The sequence below is a fragment of the Salvelinus sp. IW2-2015 genome, linkage group LG18, assembly GCF_002910315.2.
Source record: "Salvelinus sp. IW2-2015 linkage group LG18, ASM291031v2, whole genome shotgun sequence".
Classification (NCBI taxonomy): Eukaryota; Metazoa; Chordata; class Actinopteri; order Salmoniformes; family Salmonidae; genus Salvelinus; species Salvelinus sp. IW2-2015.
In genome coordinates this window covers 36,195,408-36,218,552 of record NC_036858.1, presented here as the reverse complement: position 1 = coordinate 36,218,552, position 23,145 = coordinate 36,195,408, and the positions used below count along the sequence as shown (strand labels likewise).

General features: G+C 40.0%; 1 pseudogene; it reads right to left on the bottom strand.

Moving 5' to 3' along the window:
- Positions 1 to 23,145, bottom strand: part of LOC111978209 (potassium voltage-gated channel subfamily KQT member 5-like) — a 152,928-nt pseudogene that overhangs the window by 26,937 nt on the left and 102,846 nt on the right.

Here is a 23,145-nt window from a genome sequence, read left to right as displayed (position 1 = left end):
CTCACTTACTCAAGTGTTTCCTTTATTTTGGCAGTTACATGTAGAAAGGACAGACCCGGTATCTCTCAAGTCACAACACAATGCAATATAATGTTGCGGATAAAGTTCAGATTCACACAATTTCATGTGTACAACCTATAAAGACCTGCATCACTATACTGAGAGCTTTTCCATTTCTAAAAGGACGTATTTGGGTGTTTTTGGAGCCGTTGTTCATGTTTTTTCAGAGCCCCTGTACCGCACAACCAGGATGGTGAAAGGAGTCCTTGGTTGGGTGTACGTTTCTCTAAAACAAGTGAAATCGCATGTCTGGACCCTTCTATAATGTGCCATTTACATTTTTTGATTTTGTTGTAAAAAAATATATATCTTAAGGTCATATTATAGACTGGTGGGCAAGTCCAGTAATGATATTAAAGCTACTCTTTCTGTTTGTCTTTCAGAGATGGGCTGGTTAGGTTGTTTTCTTGTATCTGCTGATTAAACTTCAGTCCTGTGAATATCAATATGGGCTACATAGAAACATCTTGGTCAAACTACAAATTATTGTGTGTATGTGAGGAGTGTGCACGTGTGTTTGTGTGGTGTATGCATGGGCCAGTGTGTGTGCATGTGTGTGCGTGTAGACTCACTGTGCCCCACCACAGAGCATCAGCATAGGTGGCAAAGTCTTTGTTGAACTCCTTCTCCACGAGGTAGACCAGGAACGAAGAGAAGATGAGCACCAGGAACCCAATGTACCAGGCTGTCACCAACTCCTATAGGAAATCATAGATTATGCTCAAACAAATACATCAAATCTCACTGTATTGGATGTGTAGCCTAATAGCAAACTAGGTCTTAAACTCCTAAAGAGCAAGTTGTAGTGACAGAGACAAGGAAAGATTCACTAGGAAGAACATGAGAGGAACCAGACAGTAGAGGGGGAGCACATCCTTCTATTTCTTTAAGAAGGTCAGAGTACATAGGACCATCTAGGCCAGACTGTTGGACTACAGATTTGGTTGTACCTTACTGTGTGCATAGACTACAGATCCCAGTAGTTTCCAAGTGCCCCCTCTGCGGTCCATACGCACCATCCGCAAGATCTGCAGGAAGCGAAGGCTACGCAATGCTGAGGTGGCAAAGATGTTACCTTGGCTACCAGCGGACACCACAGCAATGGAAGCTATGAGGACAATTATGTCTGGAAAGAGACAGAAAGAGATAAAAACAAACTTCAATACTTTTGTAGTATTTACAGTCTTGTAAACTTTCATGAGAGTCTAATGATAATGTATTGCAGTGCATATGAGTGATACACATGATACTATAACATGTTCCAAATAAGTTTTGGAGAGTTAAGGATTTTAAATGGTATGGTAGTTGTGGGTAACATCTTCACGTTCCAGCTCTGTGCAAATGTCCCCGACTCATCAGGCTATTGATGCCCAACAACAGAGAGCGTAGAGGGGGACCGGGGCCTCAAACTGTGTTGATCTGGAGCTCTGAGACTGGTTAAGAAAATAGACACAGTGTACTGGAGGAGTCATSACATGGATCTAATGTACCTAGTATTCACTTTCAGACAATCAGAGAAGAAAGGYGAGAGAGTGTGAGGGATAGATAAAGGGAGAATGAGAGGGGTACGGAGGGCCACGGAGAACACGGAGAACATACAAACCTCTACTGCTCCTACAGTACACTGYGATGATAGTGTGTTTAGCTCCAATTCACATCTATCACATTTCAGCAAACACATTTAAAATTCTGAAAGTCTAACCGTGGCTGGTTTTAGTCTTCTCTATTGGGAGAAGAAACAGATAGTGATCTAATGTTCTTGTAAACTGTATTTATCCTTCTTTTATGAGAACTCAACGCCAGCTTCTGTTTTCTCTGTTTCTGTATTGAAGTACGTCATCTGACTTAGCTAAAGTCAGCCTTGAATATTGACAGTCTTGATGATCATCTCTCAACAACAAGATCTCATAGCTTCCATTCGYAATTTGACATATTATGGATGAACGTTTATTTTCAATGCATTACAAGGTTAAAACAGAYACAACTCAAAGGTTAACAGTTTAGGCATTAATTCCGAGTGGTTAAACTAAGGGCTATGGTTTGGGGATGGCTCCGCAAACCAACCGGCACTGTTTCCATCAAGTATCCTCGAGTATTCTCAAGTATTCTCACAACTTGCTAGAGCATTGTGAACTGCCGTWMAGCAGTGGTCTGAGCAGTGCACTTCGGCTCTGAGCATCATGAGTTTGAGCCCAGTGTTGGGCAATCGTTTTTCTTTTTTTGTGAACCACGAGGAAGGCATATATCGACATCAGGACCTTTTCAAATGTCGAAATCGAAGTCTATTTCTAGTAATCAGGCTGCATCTCTCGGTGATAGCACCTTTACAGTGCAGCACACACACACACACAGTTACCTATGACACAGAAGGGTTTCCTGGCAAAGCGGAGGCGTCCCTGCCAGCCCCTGTAGCGACTGCAGCAGCCTGCGCTCCATATCCTGATGATGTACTCCAGCCCAAACACCACGATCATCACAAACTCCTACAGGACACGCACGAACACACGCACACACACAYTCACAGCCCATTATTGAGAGTCAAGAGGCGAGGGGCGAAAAGTTCGCTATGCTGTAAATACCAGACATTTGAATAGAAAAGCCAGCAATTAATAATGATATCCAATAATCAATATACAGATGTTGGATCTTCATTTGACCCTCTATTTGTCGCGGAATAATCCTGCAGCAGGAGGATTTGGATGAATATTGAATATTTAGAATCGCCGCCAGGGGGCAGTTAGAAGCGGTGTTAGCAGGCTATACAGCAGGTCCACTGGGCGTCAATTCAATTAACCAATGTAGGCTACGGGCAGGCTACACCTCATCTTGTGTGAATTCTTATGTAGATTATAATAATATTTGTAAGGGGTAGACATATTATWWWRWTTTTTATTTTAGATGAACAGTTTTATTATACAGTCTGGACACACCTACTCATTCAAGGGTTTTTCTTTARTTTTACTATTTTCTACATTGTAGAATAATAGTGAAGACAACAAACTATAAAATAACTCATATGGATTCATGTAGTAACCAAAAAAAGTGTTTAACAAATCTAAATATATTTTATATTTGAGATCCTTCAAAGTAGCCACCTTTTGCCTTGATGACAGCTTTGCACACTCTTGGCATTCTCTCAACCAGCTTCATGCGGTAGTCACCTGGAATGCWTTTCGATTAACAGGTGTGCCTTGTTAAAAGTTAATTTGTGGAAATGTATTTCCTTCTTAATGCGTTTGAGCCAATCAGTTATGTTGTGACAAGGTAGGGTTGGTATGCAGAAGATAGCCCTATGTGGTAAAAGTCCATATTATGGCAASGACAGCTCAAATAAGCAAGTTATTGCTAGTTTGACCACCAGAGGGCATCTTTGAGAAGCACTTGATAGTACTCCGTATTGGCATTACCAGAGAATTMAATGCCTTTTTTATGGGATTGATTAAGAAATTTGGCTTAATTAATTTGAATTATATTACGGTGTTTCTATTCAGAGAAAAAAGAAAAAAGAAACCCTCAGGGTTTCGTTAGGATGGAATGGAAAATATGGCGCTGTACAAAGTGACGGTCGGGAGTAGGCTACAGGATTGGAGGATTCTAAATTGTTTGCCTTCATTAGACACCTTTGTTCCAATATTTCTGTAAATCAGGGATATTTATTCCCATAGTAATTCATTATGGATCCATAACTAAATCAACATCTGCATTTTGAAAGACTATTTTTTATCATTATTTTATTAACGAAACGTGTTTATTTGTTTATTAGGCTACTGTGCAGTCTACAATACATACTGTAGTAAACATGGGAAAGTGCCTAATTCCTTACATAAGGGAGCAGGCCATGTCTGTACTACAAAATGCAGGGCACGCGGGAGACCGGGGTTCTAATTCCCATTGGGGAGGAAGGAGTAGGCTGTCCTTGTAAATAAGAATTAGTTTTTAACTGATTCCATATGTGTTATTTCATAGTTGTGATGTCTTCACTATTATTCTATAATGTAGAAAATAGTAAAAATATAGAAAAATCCTGGAATGAGTAGTTGCATCCAAACCTTTGACTGGTACTTGCTGTAACGGAAAATATGGAGCTGTACAACGTGTTGGTCGGCAGTACAGTACTGGGCTATTTAGCTAAAGAATCCTCGCAGGGCACGAGGAAGGAGTAGGCTGTCCTTGAAAAATAAGACTTTGTTTTTAACTGACTTGCCTAATTATATAAAGYTTACACTAAGAGCATAACATTTCTGCACCCTAATTTTCTAATTCTTGTCTAACCAATACCCAAATGGAGATTAAGTGAAAATAAAAATCTCATTGATTTATCAAGACCAGTCCCCATGCTTTCCTCAGAGAAGCGCGAAACGGTGCTAAAATAGTTTTGGCTTTTGCTTCTAACTTTAATATGCTCTTTAAATAAATAAGATCTACACAATTTTTAACAGGACATTACTGAACACCAGTGAGACTCATTTCGCCTACAGTATTTCGAAAAKTATTTTTTTCAATGACGTGATTCTCCGCCAACAATTACATTTATAGGATTGYAGGACTCTAAATGGATATCTAAGGGACATTTTCCATTAGGATCTGTGAGAATATCTGAATTACAAAGCAGTCTTTATTTAAATCATGTTTCTAGTCTATTGCATAGTTACAATGTGTAATCATTGATGTCCCAGGAGCAGGAGCAGGAGTGGTAAACACTGTTGAAGTGTATAATTGTAATACTGTACATACATGCAGACACAGCATTATTCACAGAATGGAGTTTGATACACCTGGTATTGGATATGACAGAAAAAAAACTTGCTAAATAGCAATTTTCGWAAATTAACTTTATGACAAAAAATACACACAATCATTTGTCTCTACATTAACTAACATATTCCTCTCAATTGTAAATGTTTTGCTTGACTCGTTATGACYTTATAACTACTTACATTTTGTCAGCCATCTTTGCTGAAGAAAGTCACCAGGGAGCAGTGGCTCGCGTCAAATTCGTCATTGGAACCACTCGATATGATTGGTCATATAAAAACCTTGGGACCCAAATGCATAATGAGTTCTCTAACTCCCCCTTGTGGTGGTCTGGKGCAATGAAGCCGTGACGCTGGGTACCTCTAAGTCCTGTAGTGTAAGCACGCAACTTTTAAAGGAGGAACCACTGTACATCACGGATGTGGTTTTACAACGATGAAAGCATAGCTAAAATAATGTACGCCTGCCTATAATACATAGATAAAAAGGGAACATCAGCTCACTGTTTTGCTCCTTTCCAACTTGATATTTTAATAAAGATTTGGAAAATAAAATRGTTTTCCAAGCAGTCTCACGAGCCAAACACTTTATCGACGATCTTGACGAGCTACTTGATTACAAAAAGAAAACYGACTTCATTGAGAGGAGGGTAGGCTATACTTGGTTTTTACATCTTGTTCCATGCGCATATGGGCAGTGTGCGTCACGGCTGGATAGGCTGCGTTTCCGCTGTCAAAATGAATGCCATAACCAACTGCGTTACCGCTAAAACCAGCTTTTGGTTGGTCTTCAATGTCCCTACCAGCGCTGCCTGAACTTAGCACTTTGGATTTTTAACCTCTACAGGATCGGTGTCCCCCCCCACCCCCCTCAGGAAGGTTGAGCTAACGTAGGCTAATGTGATTAGCCTGAGGTGTTAATAAGTAACAAGAAAATGTCCCAGGACATAGACATATCTGATATGGGCAGAAAGCTACACTTTTTGTTAATCTAACTGCACTGTCCAATTTACAGTAGCTATTACAGTGATATAATACCATGCTATTGTTTGAGGAGAGTGCACAGTTACAGTATGAACTTGAACATGTATTAATAAACCACTTAGGCACATTTGGGCAGTCTTGATACAACATTTTTWACAGAAATYCAATGGTTCATTGAATCAGTCTAATACTTTGCACAAACACTGATGCCAAAATTGAAATTGCGCCTATCCTGGAATATTACATTTTGGCCTTTCTCTTGCATTTCAARGATGATGGGGAAAATAATGAGAGAATTATCCCTTTGTATTATCTTTTACCAGATCTAATGTGTTATATTRTCCTACATTAATTTCACATTTCCACAAACTTAAAAGTGTTTCCTTTCAAATGGTATCAAGAATATGCATATCCTTGCTTCAGGTCCTGAGCTACAGGCAGTTAGATTTGGGTATGTCTGTCACATCTGCTCCTGCAATGCCCTCTACTGCTCATCCTGTGTCTCCCTGACCTGCCTCCACTCCCCCAGTACTTTCTCCCTTGCCCTCTCTGTGTGTGTGTGTGTGATTGTGTGGGCAGAGACAGGTGTGCTGGGGTCAGAGCAGATCCCCACCAGCTGCAACCTGTTCCATAATCAAGACCTCTACAAATACTCAGCRCTGCCACWTCCACGCTGCCAGATTYTAATCTCTGTCAGTCTACATTTCTAGCTGTTTGTTACTATTCAGATCCTGTTGTGCCTGTTTTCCTTGCCTGACGCTGTTTTCCTCTCCTCTACAGTTCTGCCAGCTCTGACTCTGGTACCTGTCTCCAGTCCCACGTCTTCTCATCCTGCTACTCTGCCCTGGATTCCCCACTCTACTACTCCCCTGGATTCCCCTCCGGCCTGCTAACCCTGTCTCAACCCCTCTCGCYCCAGCCTCAGCCTCCGCTCCTAGTTTCCAGCAACCTGCACGAGATTCTCCCGACCTGCACTCCATGTCCCCCCTGTGTCAATAAATACCTTGGTTACTTCATCCCAGTCTCCTCGTCRGAGTCTGCTCGGMTTCCCGTTCRACTCCGCAAAACAATGTKATTTTAGGCGAAAAGTTTWAAAAAAGGGTGCGATCCTTAAGAGGTTTTAAGGGRACGCCTCAAATATTTTCCACCCCTCCCATCTAATCGCAAGCGTGCTGATGTTGGACAGGTAAAATGCATAACCTGMTGTTAGGGCTGGAAAATGTCAGTGTTACAGTTTTTTTTCCATGACAAAATTGCAAACTAACGTGCGTTTGACACTAGCACCACCTTAATGCCAGCCAAAAATTGAGCCCTAAAGGCGATGCATCTATTTGTTAAGCATTTTGTACCATGGCAAATCTACTGTGGCAATTTACCCAACACTTTGAAAATGAATGGAAACTAATGTTGGTGTAGCCTACTGTTATTTTATTTGTTTCCTATTTATGTTATCCAAAAGTGTCTGGTATAGTAATTTCTTATCAAGATCGGGGTTAAAATGTCCGTGTGTGACCAACCGCCTTGATTCGGTCTTATGTATTAAAATGTGAAATTGTGTTTTTTTTACATTGGATAAAAGTAGAGACTCAGAGCTAGAAAATTGTATATAATACACTGTATTTGAGGAACTATGGGAAAGTAATTCTGCTTTGAACTTGTAACCCCACTTTGAGAAAATGGCCATAGAATATTTTTGGTACAATTACTGGAGAGCTCTTTTGTCTACACCCATTCAGCATTGTTCACACCCTCCAAAGCCTTAGCCCCACRCATCTCTTTAAGGATTCACATATGAGGTCATGTAGTGTGGTAAAGATTAAGACTAAAAGTAGTATCTTACAATAAGGAAAAATTCCAGGTAAACAAAGTGTCCAGAAAAATATTTTCTAAATATTAGATGACATTTACCCAGACACACTTGTCTAAATTGATGAYTCATGTAAAATAAATGCRATAACCCCCAGCCACATCTTGCTAAGTGGATAGGTCTCTACAGAAGGTGTAAACWGTACAGCTAAATGGTTTCTTGCATAGTAGCAATATCAAAAATAATGCCAATATAAAGAAAAAAGTAACAAGTATCAATGCCAGTAGAGAAAGAACAAAATAATATACAGTATGTACAACAACAATATCAGTGATACTTGTGATGAGGTAGTTATATGCATACAATCAGGGGTAAAGTGGCTGAGCAACGTATGGCATGTGTGTTAGGAGATAGTCATGTGAATGTCCATAGAGGCACTGCAGATAGTGCTGATGACTGGGAACCTGCCCCCAGTGATGATCTGGTCCGTCCGAACCAAGCACGAACAAGGGAATACATATTCAGAGAGCCTGTTTCTGTCCTGCCATTGACTTTGGTGCAGCTAGCTAAACAATTAACCATAATKCAAATCCTTAGAGTACTAGCAATGCAAACTGATTGTCATAGCTAGTTAAAGTTAACCAAATAGGTTCAATGCTAACATTAGGCTATAAGTAACAATGAAAATGGATTTCTGAGAAAATATTACTACACAGACCATACACTTAATGTTAACTAGCGAGCCAGCCACCTAATGCCAGCTAGCTAGGTAACAGTAAGCTTTAAATTGCAATGGGAAAAAAATCTGACAAAATTAGAAACGTATAATATCTGAAACTGTAGCTAGACTCTTACCTGTATACCTGGATGAATGCTTCACGGCAGACTGCAACCCATTTCATTAAATAAGACGTCCTGTGTCGTTTCCATTTTGTTTGTACAGCTTGCTTGGCCCGTTGTGTCAAGTCACTCTGATTTACACTGACCGTGAGCAATGCCATAAGAATCATCAAATCTTTCTCCCTTTCTGTCACGGATGCTATGGTTGCTCTTAGTTTGAAGATGTAATCCGGAGACAGGTGTTTCATACAAAAGCCTTCTGTGTTCTCTTTTCATCTCCTTATCATACTCTGCTTCTACCATACATTCTACTGATTTCAAAACTCTGTGAACTTCTTCCGTGACAATAACACTGTTGATCGCCGTTTCTTCCCCATCACTGTCATGAGAAGACACTACAATGTCTTTTTCATTTAAAACGTTTTTTTTTACCTAAATCAGGGATTTCCTCATTGTCTGGTTCATTTTCAGAGTCAGAAAGAGTCAGCATGGTACAATCGTCCTCCTGAAAGTAGTTCATCACAACTTTTTCCCACTGACCTTTGTCGATAGCGCTTGATAAATTCAGGGCACCAATGTTATTGGAAGCATTAGCAACACATTTGCAGTTCTCCTTGGCTAACGAAAAAACTAAAGTAGAAAGTATTATCTACACATAACGAGCAGCTCATTTTATAGACAGAAGATGCTACAGTGGTTCTTCCTGTAAAAGTTGCATCATACTGCAGCACACCTTGCGGGCTACCGCAGAATTCTATGGCACGTTATTTAATTGTCAGACATTGTTGCCATTAATGCTAGTTAATGCTAGTTTGACCCCCAGAGGGCATCTTTGAGAAGCATTTGACTTTTTGTAATATTGGCTGTACTAGAGAATTWAAAAAAAWAAWTTGTAAGAACATAGTAMATTGGAATGATTTTAAATTTAGCTTAATTAATTTGATTAATATTATGGTGTTTCAATTCCAAGAAAAATGAAAAACAAAACCCTCAGGGTTTCCGTTAGGAAAATATGGCTCTGTACAATGTGACAGTTTCCACACCCTAATTGTAGGCTAACCAATAGCCAAACMGAGATTCAGTGAAAATAAAAATCTKATTGATTTATCAAGACCAGTCCCCATGCTTGTCTCAGAGCAGTGCTGTCTTGACCTCTGAATGCTGTCTTTTCCCCATTCCACTTGCCTCTTCCATTACTTTTTCCAGTAAGCAACAATTTGTTTACCTTCATTAGCCTACTTTGTTTCAATATTTCTGTCATTCAGTGATCTTTATTCCCATAGTAATTTGTTATGGATCCATATTGAAAATGACATGTGCAAGAGACGGTGGTAATATTTTTCCTTTTAGAGACTATACTTGGTGTCCAGGTCAGGATAACCAAAACATGTACTTATTAAAAGACTWTCAGAAAGAATGTTGGTACTTATTTATTTTGATCCAAAGCCATGAATTAGTGAGTCACTCAGCTTTATGTAGGTGCCGAGGCTATATGACTGCGCCATCAACTTGATTATTTAGCAGACATCACTTGCTTTTATTCAGTCAACACATACACTACTGTTCAAAAGTTTGAGGTTACTTAGATCGAAAGAAAAGCACATTTTTTGTCCATTAAAATAACATAAAATTGATCAGCAATACAGTGTAGACATTGTTAATGTTGTAAATGACTATTGTAGCTGGAAACGGCAGATTTTTAATGGAATATCTACATAGGCATACAATTCAAAAATATCGGCCGTTTCCAGCTACAATAGTCATTTACAACATTAACAATGTCTAGACTGTAGTTTGAATCAATTTGATGTTATTTTAATGTACAAAAAAATAGATTTTCTTATTTTCTTTTCTGACCCAAAACTTTTGAATGGTAGTGTATATCTTAAGAATATCATGGAATTTAATTGAACATGTTTGTTTCTCTTAGAATAATAGTGTAACAACAGTTTCAGTAAGTAATACTGACGAGTAAAAAAAAAAAAAATTGTATTTTTTGGGTGTGCGCGTGCAGGACAGAAGAATAGCAATTCTTACACTATTGTTCTAAATTCAATCACCTCTTTCATCCTCATCATTCAGTTAATTGAAATTCAATTTTGAAGTTGTACACAATTATCAGTTTCAATTTGGTCTATGTCGCCCATTCATTGTCATTTAGAGACACATTAGCGCRTTGGGACCCAAAAGCATAATCAGTGCTTTACCTCCCCCTTGTGGTTGTCTGYAGCAATGAAGCAGTGACGCAGGGTACCSTACTAAACCACAAATGACCTCTAAGTCCCGCAGCATAATCTCAAAACGTTTAGTTGAGCAACCYCTGTACATGGCAGACCAATCTGAAACTCATCCTTCGGCATCTCCAGCCCATTCATTATCTCAGCCAGTTTTTTTATAGGCTCATCATTTAACAGCTTTATTTGTATTAACAACAAGTTTGTTATTAAGGCACATGAAAGTTCAAATGTTCCAGAAGGCATTTCTGCTAAACAACGCATTTTGATGAAAGAAACATGCCTCTCCTGTGAAGTCGTGACTTGCGACACATGKKTAGTTTCCTGAAACGAGTCACATGTTTGAAATGTGKAACTAAATCAAGCTGATCGGGGGARTGTTATTTGTGCCAGAAGGGCCCTAACCACTAGACCACCCCAGGCTACGATTGAACACAAATTTGACAGTTATTTTGAAACYCTTCACACTTGTATGTCATAGCCTAGTGGAGTGGAGACCAATATCTATCTTGTGTTATTAAGCTAGATAAAATGATGGTTATGGATGTGTATGGTTGCATTTCAGATACATTTTTGTACATTTGAATGTTGCKGTAATAGGACCTAGGCCTACTGTATACTGTATGAGCAAGAGAGAATATTATTTTGATAGCAGGCTTGATCCCAATGGAGAAAACGAGTACTGCTCATTTTCAAGGAATCACGAGGCTCATTTGAATTTCCTGATGCAACAGGAAAATGATCTGCGACAAAAGAGTGATCTAGTTAAGATCCGACATCTGTAGCATCACTGATTGCTAACTTGATAAGGTATAGCTGCAGTAGATTAATTGGAATGTCCATAATTGTTGAGTTTTAATTTGTGTGGTCCTGCYAAATAACAAGAAAGCAATCAGGAAGATTAGTATGCAGAGTCATGAGTCTACATTGTTTCACTGCAACACACACATGTACAGTTCACACACGCATGCACACATACATACACTTTGCTCAGCATGTGCTTTGTTGGTTCTTATGGGATGCAGGTAGAGGCAGACCGAGTAATTCATATGATTGCAATCCATCAGTGCCAAACYTAGCCTACAGTAGGGATGCTCTAATTGCGGTGTATGATAAAACATGATACGGATCTACACACGCACTCAGCACACACGTCAGCTACCCTTGAATATCTGAAAATGCACATATTTAAATATATGCACAGACAATTGATCAGAGTAACCTAGCGTTGCTTTTTCAGTGTAACATTTTTTYTGTTGATTCAGGTGTGAAATTAACACTCATTGGTGTAAAATAACCCCAGTGTTTGTGTTAATAACCAGTTAAACCAAAACCACACACATCATTATCATATTTCCCAGCATGCTCTAGTCCAGGTKGATTTTTTGAATAGTTTGTTTCAATATCTATGTTTTTGCGTGTACATTGATCAATTGATTAATTKATCTTATGCTACTCAAATATAAATAACATACATTATTCTAAACTAAGCCAATCTGTTAGTTCAACTTATTTCACCCGTTACTGAAATGGTTGTTTCAGTTTAGACAGTGGTGGATAAAGTACCCAATTGTTGTACTTGAGTAAAAGTTAAACTACCTTAATAGAAAAATTACTTTAAGTAAAAGTCCACCCAGTAGAAATACTACTTGAGTAAATGTCAAAAAGTATTTGGTTTTAAATATACTTATGAAAAGTAGATGAAATTGAAAAATATACTTGTGTCAAAAGTAAAGTATAATAGTTTCAAATTGCTTATATTAAGCAACTAGATGGCACAGTTTTATTATTTTTATTGAGGCATGCAGGGAACACTCCAAAACAAATTTACTAACGAAGCATTTGTGGTTCAAGTGAGTCCTCCAGATCAAGGCAGTAGGGATGACCAGGGATGTTCTCTTGATAAGTGTGTTCATTGACCATTTTCCTGTCCTGCTAAGCAATCCAAATGAATGAGTACTTTGGGTGCAGAATAAAATGTATGGACGTAAAAAGTACATTATTTCTTTAGATGTATGAAGTAAAATAAAATGTTAACTTAAGTTACTTTACACCACTGAGTTTAGATGCTTTAGGTATTATCATATCTTAGTCTTCCCAACCCTGGGAGTCATTCTGAATGCAGGTTGTGGGTGAATTAACATTCTAAATGTTGGATATTCCCACTGGCTGGATTCCAATAAGAATACACATAGCTTTGCAAGTAAACATAATGTGACTTGCAGCCTGATGTGCCCATAAACCATGAGTTTCAGGCCAATATATTAGGGTAAAACGAGGCCCTCAAAATAAAGCATTAAGAAATTCATATTGTCTTAAATAATAACATTTTTATGAAAACATATTTACTTAGTTCTCACTTGGTGAAMGKCACAGGYCTGGAAARAAATGAATGCAACAASRATGTCTCTGTCACRAACAAATARAGTCATGGGTGGTAACAATTCACTCCAAAMGCAAGGCATACTGGGAAATATGCAAATAAGGCTTTACATCAAGCAGGGTGTTAATTTAACACTGAAAGGTGTGGACCAGTATAGACACTGGAACAGTTGARACTGAAATTTGCTGTGTGTATATGTATATGTCCTAACGTCCTGTCCAGGGAGTSTACTTCTACATRAAGCTGCCTCACGCTGAAACAGGAGATAGAGTCCTGCCCCTATGGGCCAATTAGGACAAGGCTTACTTACAGTTGAAGTCGGAAGTTTACATACACCTTATCCAAATACATTTAAAAAAACAGTTTTTCACAATTCCTGACATTTAATCCAAGTGAAATAATCTGTCTGTAAACAATTGTTGGAAAAATTACTTGTGTCATGCACAAAGTAGATGTCCTAACCGACTTGCCAAAACTATAGTTTGTTAACAAGAAATTTGTGGAGTGGTTGAAAAATGAGTTTTAATGACTCCAACCTAAGTGTATGTYAACTTCGACTTCAKCTGTACTTCTTACTTATACGTCCAGCAGCCTTGAGGGAAAATGTAGTGGCATAAGACATAAGGACYTAAGGCACTCATGCTGCTTGGGAACTCTGCTGGACTCTGTCACTGATTCAATAGGTGTTGTATTGAAAACAGAGTTCCGCATAGAATAGTGTTTATTATCCTACAGATCTGATCCTCTGAGCGACAGAGAGACATCCACATCCACATGCACATACAAGGACAGTAAGGCAAGTGGCAYTATATCCTTACACTCACCAGGATGAGCAGACAGTGGTTGGACAGGTCTTGATGGGCAGGGATTGTGGAGAACACTGACAGGACCAGACAGCCAAACACCAAGATGAACCTGGGTGAGAGAAACACGCAAACTCTACATTAGATAATAAATATAACACCTACAGATAATACACACAAATACATACAGTTGAAGTTGGAAGTTTACATACACCTTAGCCAAATACATTTAAACTCAGTTTTTCACAATTCCTGACATTTAATCTAGTAAAAATTCCGCTGTCTTAGGTCAGTCTCAGATCAAGAAATGTGAAATGTTCAGAAATAATAGTAGATAGAATTATTTATTTAGGCTTTTATTTCTTTCATCACTTCCCAGGGGTCAGAGTTACATTACACTCAATTCGAATTTGGTAGCATTGCCTTTAAAATTGTTTAACTTGGGTCAAACGTTTCGGGTAGCCTCCCACAAGCTTCCCACAATAAGTGGGTTGTTGGCCCATTCCTCCTGACAGAGCTGGTGTAACTGAGTCAGGTTTGTAGGCCTCTTTGCTCACACACGCTTTTTCAGTTCTGCCACAAATGTTCTATAGGATTGAGGTCAAGGCTTTGTGATGGCCACTCCAATACCTTGACTTTGTTGTCCTTAAGCCATTTGCCACAACTTTGGAAGTTTGCTTGGGGTCATTGTTCATTTGGAAGACCCATTTGCAACCAAGCTTTAACTTCCTGACTTGATGTCTTGAGATTGCTCAATATATCCACATAATTTTCCTCCTCATGAAGCCATCTGTTTTTGTGAAGTGCACCAGTCCCTCCTGCAGCAAAGCACCCCACAACACGATGCTGCCACCCCTGTGATTCACGGTTGGGATGGTGTCTTCGGCTTGCAAGCATCCCCTTTTTCCTCCAAACATAACGATGGTCATTTATGCCAAACAGTTCTATTTTGTTTCATCAGACCAGAGGACATTTCTCCAAAAAGTATGATCTTTGTCCCCATGTGCAGTTGCAAACCATAGTCTGGCTTTTTTTATGGAGGTTTTGGAGCAGTGGCTTCTTCCTTGCTGAGCGGCCTTTCAGGTTATGTCGATATAGCAAAATTTTACTGTGGAAACAGATACTTTTGTACCTGTTTCCTCTAGCATCTTCACAAGGTCCTTTGCTGTTGTTCAGGGATTGATTTGCACTTTTCGCACCAAAGTACATTCATCTCTAGGAGACAGAACTCGTCTCCTTCCTGAGCGGTATGACAGCTGCGTGGTCCCATTGTGTTTATACTTGCTACTATTCTTTGTACAGATGAATGTGGTACCTTCAGGCGTTTGGAAATTGCTCCCAAGATGAACCAGACTTGTGGAGGTCTACAATTTTTTGTTGACCTCAGGGGCACTGAGTCAGAAGGTAGACCTTGAAATACATTCACAGGTACACGTGACTCAAATTATGTCAATTAGCCTATCAGAAGCTTCTAAAGTCATGACATCATTTTCTGGAATTTTCCAAGCTGTTTAAAGCACAGTCAATTTATGTATGTAAACTTCTGACCCACTGGAATTGTGATACATTGAATTATAAGTGAAATAATCTGTCTGTAAACAATTGTTGAAAAAATTACTTGTGTCATGCACAAAGTAGATGTCCTAAAAGACTTGCCAAAACTATGGTTTGTTAACAAGAAATATGTGGAGTGGTTGAAAAACGAGTTTTAATGACTCCAAACTAAGTGTATGTAAACTTCCGACTTCAACTGTATATAGTACACACATATGTACTGTATATATCAAGGTCAGGTCACGCTGTCAGAAATAAACAACCTTCTTTATTACTGTAATGAGGATAAAACTGTAGATACATAAATGTATCCCTGTTTTCACTGTTTCCTTAAACCCATGCCTTGCACTATTAGGGGATCATCAACTAGATTCAGTCGTGGGGTGATTTTTTCWGGAGCGGATGGTCGGGGGGCCGGAACATAATTACAAATAATTTGTAGACTYCAAATTGACCGCAAGAAGCCCAAACATATATAATGTTTGACTAAAACATAATAATTTCAAACCTTGCTCACATTTTTTTACGATCACGTGTCTCTCTCTATTATGGGTAGGAATACTTGGGAACAGATTTCTTTAAATTAAAATAACTCTAGCTGATTTCCTAGTGTTTTTACAGTCTTATATGTCCAACAATGAAAATTCCACACAATAAAAAATATTTTTTTTTGACTCCGAAAATTTAGGGGGCCAAATAAAACCACCCACGAGCCAAATTCGGCCCACAGGCCGCCAGTTGGGGTACCCTGGGGTATGGGGATCTAGAACGCTAAAGTAATGAGTTGAACAACTGTGGGGACAGAAACAGATACAGAGACGGAGCTGTAGAAAGCAGCTGAATCTTACAGAGTGGAAGGAAACTGCTGGCCAATTCCAGATGTAGGATCTTAATTTGATCACTCTTTTGTTGCTGAGAATTTTCCTTACGTAGATGAGCTCCATGAATTACATAAATTCACTGAAAAAACMAATACACGGTTATATTAACAACAGTATTGCACTTTTCATGTAGCCTACTTTAGCCCAGCTAATAGCCAAACTACTGACAAAGCAGCATTATGGACTAAATGTTCAAATCCTGTTGCTGTAGGATTATTTCGCTGTGACAATATAGGTGAAATTAAAATCCTACACCTGCAGATGTTTATCCAGCTGAATTAGCAGTTGACACAGAATGAAAGTGTGAGATGATTAATCTGTGTCAAAAATGTTTTTTCCTCTATCTTCATCTCCTGCTCATCTTTATCTTTATTGCTGTCTTTTTACCCTTCCATATCTKTTTCTCTCTAAGTAAGTCCACTCTGTGGCTGGTACGGGATTTTTCATTTGCAGTAAAAAGGCAATTTTTCATCTTGTCAAGAGTGAACAAGATGCATGCTGTTATTCTCTTAGTCTGATGACTTGCTCATCTCACCCTCTGCTGTGTGTGTGTGTGAGTCTCACTCTGTATTCTTAAATCTTATCTAATCTCCACATAGCTCTGGGGCTTAACGTATTAATTGGTGTGTCTGTTTCTCTGTGCGTGTGTGTGTGTCTGTATGTGTGTCTGACTGTTTTTATCTGTGCGGTATGACGGTAAAACAAGGGGAAAGCAGGGATACTACTGGAGGAGGATGCTAATAAGTGGCTTGGAGAGAAATTCACTATGTATTTACCTTTGTGTTGCGTCTCTCACCCCTCATCCCCTCATCTCCCTTTCCTCTCTCCCCTCGCCTTAGTCCTCTCTCTCCCCTCTCCTGGAGCTGAACTCCCCCCTTCCTCTTAGATGGTGATTCAGAACATCGTTTATTTTCCATGGGATTAATGTGAAATATTATGGTGAGTAAAGGGCTGTCGGCGGTCCACTCCAGGCTGAGTTATACCTGGAGGGGGAGGTGAGTTAGGGCATGGTTTGGACCTAACGGCCCAGGAACATCTGGTTTTGATAGAGTAGCAGACACTAATAGGCCTTTACTGTCAGACAGGCCATGCATGGACACCAGATCCGCTCCCAGCTGCTGCTGCTCAGAGTGTGTGTGTGTGTGGGTGTGTGTGTGTGTGCTGTGGATGAAGAAAGTTTCAAACTTTTTATAGGCTTGATCTTATACAATAATACAGATAAATTATACATTTCACAGGATCAATCGAACATAATATGGAATCAACAATGGGTTGTCATTTGTCAGCACCATTGGGACAGAACCCCATTCTATTGTGAAATAACAATGTGTGTCTTGACCTGGGGAGGGACTTTCTGTGTCTTGACCTGGGGAGGGACTGTGTGTGTCATGACCTGTGCAGGCGCCACTACCACAGCCCACCATGCGTCATTACACTTCGATAACTTGACAGTATGACACCTCTGTGACTAATGACTTCATCGATGACTGGACCAATCCATCACTCAGTCCCTGGACAGAGAGATCAATAAACAACCAATCCAAGGTGGATAAATCACTGCCATGATTGGACAGTAACAGGCTTTTGGATTACGTGTATAGGATGGCTTTTGTAACCTGTTGTGTCTAACTTGCTTGTGGCTGATATGGTGTATGTAAATTGTATATCCCTGCAACTGTTAGACACACACAAAAAACAGAGCGACAGAGACAGACATGTAGAGAGAGAGACAGAAAAACAGAAGCAGAGAGACAGAAACAGACACAAAGAGACAGGCAGACAGACAYACAGAGCCAGAGATGGAGAGGTGAAGTGCCTCACTCTCTCCTCTGGTAACGATGAGTGCATGGAAGAGCAGAGACAAAACCATATACAGCCAAAACACCCCCCCAACCTAATGCCCTCTTAATGAAATGGAACAGCCAACGTGAGAGTGTAAGCGCCCTAGGAGTGTGTTCTGTTGGAGTGCCACTCTGTTTCCCTGACATAGTGGGATGTGGCTGGGGAGACGGCTTTTGGTCAGGGTGGAAGTGGAGAAGGCAAATTGTGCCGTTTCTAGCTAACCATGCCTTGTAGGTCCATTTAATATCCATTTTTATCGTTAGCAATTATTCCGCCCCAAATAGTCTGCTTTTGTCAATAATCCACAAGCAACATTATAGAATGGACTGACACACACAKAAAACACATTTTACCATCCTGTTTCATCTGGGCCGTGAATCTCCCTTAAGCGGACTCATCCAACTGGCGAAGATTAGAGTCAGGGCAGAAATGACAGCTGGGGGGGGGGGGGGGGGGGGGGGGGGGGGGGGGGGGGGGGGGGGGGGGGGGGTGGGGGGGGGGGGGGGGTGTGTGTGTGTGGTGTGTGTGTGTGTGTGGTACGTGCGTGCGTGTGAATGAAGAAATGTGTGTATAATGTAATGGTATATGGTGGTTTAATATCCTGGTGTGTGTGTGTGTGTGTGTGTGTGTGTGTGTGTGTGTGTGTGTGTGGGTGTGTGTGTGTGTGTGTGTGTGTGTGTGTGTGTGTGTGTGTGTGTGTGACGGTTCAGCTACGTGAGAGGTCAGTGTTTTCCACACCATACTGCCTGGTATCATTATCTATTTCCTCCTTTCTTTTGATGCCAGCCATGCATTCCCCTTCAATCAGAAAGAAAGTGGGAGGGAGGGAGGGAGAATAAGGCAAGTGCTAAAAATACAAACGAAAGAGAGAGAACTAAAAGGAGACGGAGGACAAGAGAGTGTGAAATTGCAACACCAAGACCTTATTGTAATTTCAACAGTAAAACACTGTAGAATGCACAGTAAAATACCGTAAATGTGTTTTACAGCATTAATGCATTATGGGCAAAATTCAGAAAAATATTGTGATTAACTGTAATTATTAACTGCCTCCTGTAAAAATTACTCTAACATACTGTATTTCTTTACAGTAATAGCTTATGCTTACTGTAGAATAAAATGATCAGTTTCAGGCACCAACCTCATGCRGTCAGGTGAGACACATGAAGCTCAGACTATTGTAATAAATWTCTTCTTGAAGCTGCTGTGAAGTGGAAMAGTATTTTCAGYAGCTGCTGGTTAGGTACCTTGACTTTATAAGTATCTTTATTGCTGGCCAACATTGAGTTACTGCAMGTTTTCTTTGCTAACCTAGCTAGCTATTTAGCTCAAGTTGACACCAGCCATTTCAGCTGCTCTAAATTGTTCGTAAATATATTACTGTGCGACCTAGAAAAACATCACCCAGATAATAATTGACAGACAGGTTTCACCATTACTACAGAGAAATGGCTTGTTTGTCGCAGTTCAAAAAGATATTACCAATATATTACCGGTGCAGCGTTTCTTAATGGGGATTGACGGGCTGCATTACACATACCGGTAAACCACGTTGTGGGCCATACTTGCGAGCCACTAAAGCTGATGAGAATGACCAGTGCACCAGTGTTGTATCGAGCTGCCTGGTGTTGTATCGAGCTGCCTGCCGACCTAAGGTGCATCTATCACAGTGTCGCCGGCGGTAGCTAGTAACGTGGCCAATTTTTTTCCCTCCGATGATTATATTTCAAGTAGGGTGGCAGCCTACACAAGAAATAACTCACATCGGTAGCCATCTAGATGTCACCGTGATATAGTCTACTAGTCAATGGGGAGAGCATGAACTGCAACAACACCGGGACACAGTGTCCTCCTCAACCCCTTGGGATTTGATTCACTCGGCTCTCAGCTGCGCGACATATGACATCGTTTTGCAGGCCAAGAGTGTCCGTATACCCTTTCCCCACTAACCATTTGTTTAATTTAAACAAAACTGTTCAATATAATGCTACAACAGTATTGGTAAACCTGTTCACTTAACTAGTAGTATGCAAACATTTGGCGGCACAGAAAGAAAGGGAAACGTTGTGAGTCCGGTAAAATAATATGTGCTATTGTGTAGGCTATAGCGATGTTTTTTTAGGGACGGATCGAAATGTACAGATTGGTTACCTYGAGGAAAATGGGGAGGGTCATGCTTTTTCAATTTCAGTCAAGGGYAGGGTTTAGTCTTTTTTAAATCTAGTCCAGGGGAAGGGTTTAGTCTTTTTAAAATCTAGTCCAGGGGAAGGGTTTAGTCTTTTTAATGTCCAGGGGAAGGGTTAGTCTTTTAATTAGTCCAAGGGAAGGGTTTTAGTCTTTTTTAATCTGTCAAGGGAGGGTTTTAGTCTTTTTGAATCTAGTCCAAGGTAAGTGTTTTAACTGTTCGGGTGTAGTCTTTTTAATCTTAGCAGGGAGGTTTAGTCGTTTTATAAATCTAGTCCCAGGGAGGGTTGGTCTTTTTAAATCTAGTCCAGGGAGGGTTACGCCTTTTTATAATCTAGTCCAGGAAGTTTAGTCTTTGTGATAAATCCTAGTCAAGGAGGGTCATGTAATTTGTAAAATTATGGACATTTCAAATTTCTCAGTCTGTGTTTAGAATGTAGTGTGTTATTTGGCGTAGTATTGTGGTGCCCGATGCGCCTCATCTATTCTCGCTGGGCGGCAATTCACATGGCCGATCAGGTTATTGTATGTGGTTCAATCAATGTTTCTACTATAGGCTATAGGCTTAGCACAATGGTGTCAAACTCAATCCACGGAGGGCGGAGGCTGCGGGTTTCGAACTCCACCCTTGAACTTGAACGATGAATTACGGTTACTAATTAGTAAGGAACTCCCCTCACCTGGTGGTCTAGGTCTTAATTGAAAGAAGAAGAAAAAAACTTGCAGACAATCGGCCCTCCGTGGATTGAGTTTGACACCCCTGGGCTATAGGCTACAAAGTGCATGATGGAAGAAGCACAGAGCAAAGTTAAATTTCTAAGATAGCTGCTGGGATGGTGTAAATAAAACTATGCTGCATTACACACCGCAATGGATATTCCCAACCCTAAGCCCRGGCCTGCTCTGCTCTTGCTGAAGAAGGAAYAAAATGGTGTGCTGCCTAACCAGAGGCTGTGCTGTGTAGGCCTACGGTGGCAGTTCAGGAGGCGAGTCCAAAGGCTTCTTCCAAATTGTTTTTTTGATTAGGCCTAGTCCAAAAAAATCTTATGCGCGGACTAGCCTCTGTTCTGTTCAGTTTGAGAAGGAGGACCGGAGGTCAACTTTGATAGCTTGCTACCACTATAATTGATTTTATAAAAATAAAAAAACATTTACCCATGATGTAMTTATTAGAGTTATTGACTTCACCATTAAACAGATTCGAGTAACTTACATTGTGGTGCTGAAACTGGAAGRAGCATCTGTGGCGTAATCAATCGAAAATGGACAGCTCATGGTGCTGAAAGTAGGCAAATTCGAGCAGGCATAGTTCATTTCAAACGTCTTCATTTTAATTAGACTTTACTTAGAACAATATGGCTTTGTGTTGGATCCTATTTCTTCCTATTTAAGAAATAAAAGGTTGGCCTACCTGTTTGACAGACAAAATTAAGCTGGAGGCTGCTATACCCATAGATTCGTCAGTCAATTCCTCCACTCACTCTTTAAATAGCCTACCTCCGTGTCAGTGAAGGGCTCTTAAGTTAAAACCAAGACCCAAATTGAGGTGTGCCACAGGCACAGGCCTACACCTTGTTAGCTTAAGATCCTATTATATGAAGTGATCTATAACAGAGCTTTGGTCCGCTTTAGTGCTTTATGATAGAAACAAGCTCTAAAATACCCGGGAAGACATGACTCCGATGCATATGTGGATATCATTGTTTCGTTTCTTTGACATTCAGAGGCTGAGCTACAATCTGCTATAGCCGAGGAGACAAAAAATGGAATTTGCTTGGGAAGTAATTGAATTGTGTCACTATCAATTGATTAAGCTATTCACTGTCTGTACAATAGAAGATGTTTAAACCCAGACAGCTTTCAGGGAAACACTTGTGACCTTCTCATTGGGTTAAGCCATGGAAGAAGAGTAGACAGTAGTTAAAGCTTCAATTGTTCTAACTTTTGAAAGTACCATGTTCAGATTCCTAATGACGTCTCAGATGTAATTATTTGCAAACAGGGAAAATTTCATTGCAAACGAGACACACTGATTTGGAATTGGAGAAATATGATAAGATGAGCACATTGGCCTATTTCTCTGTCCAATAGCCTGTAATTTCGGTAATTTATGTGGTATTAAAAAAGATTGTGCTAATATGTAAAACAATGTAATTTAGCTTCACAGCAGAGATGCTGTAATATATTACACAATGKTGTTTTCCTTACTGTAAAACATAGATAKACTGAGTGTACAAAACATTAGGAACACCTTCCTAATATTGAGTTGCCCTCAGAACAGCCTTAATTCATCGGGGTAAGGACTATAAGGTGTCAAAAGCTGTCCACAGGGATGCTGGCCCATGTTGACTCCAATGCTTCCCACAGATGTGTCAAGTTGGCTGGATGTCCTTTTGGTGGTGAACCATTCTTGATACAAATGGGAAACTGTTGAGTGTGAACCACCCAGCAGCCTTGCAGTTCTWGACACAAACCGGTGCGCCTGGCACCTACTACCATACCACATTCATAGGCATAGGCACTTTTGTCTTGCCCATTCACCCTCTGAATGGCACACATACAGTGGTTTGCGAAAGTATTCACCCCCTTGGCATTTTTCCTATTTTGTTGCCTTACAACCTGGKATTAAAATKAATTTTTGGGGGGTTGTATGATTTGATTTACACAACATGCACACAACACTTTGAAGATGTAAAATATATTTTTTGTGAAACAAACAAGAAATAACACAAAAAAACTGAAAACTTGAGCATGCATAACTATCCACCCCCCCAAAGTCAATACTTTGTAAAGCCACCTTTTGCAGCAATTACAGCTGC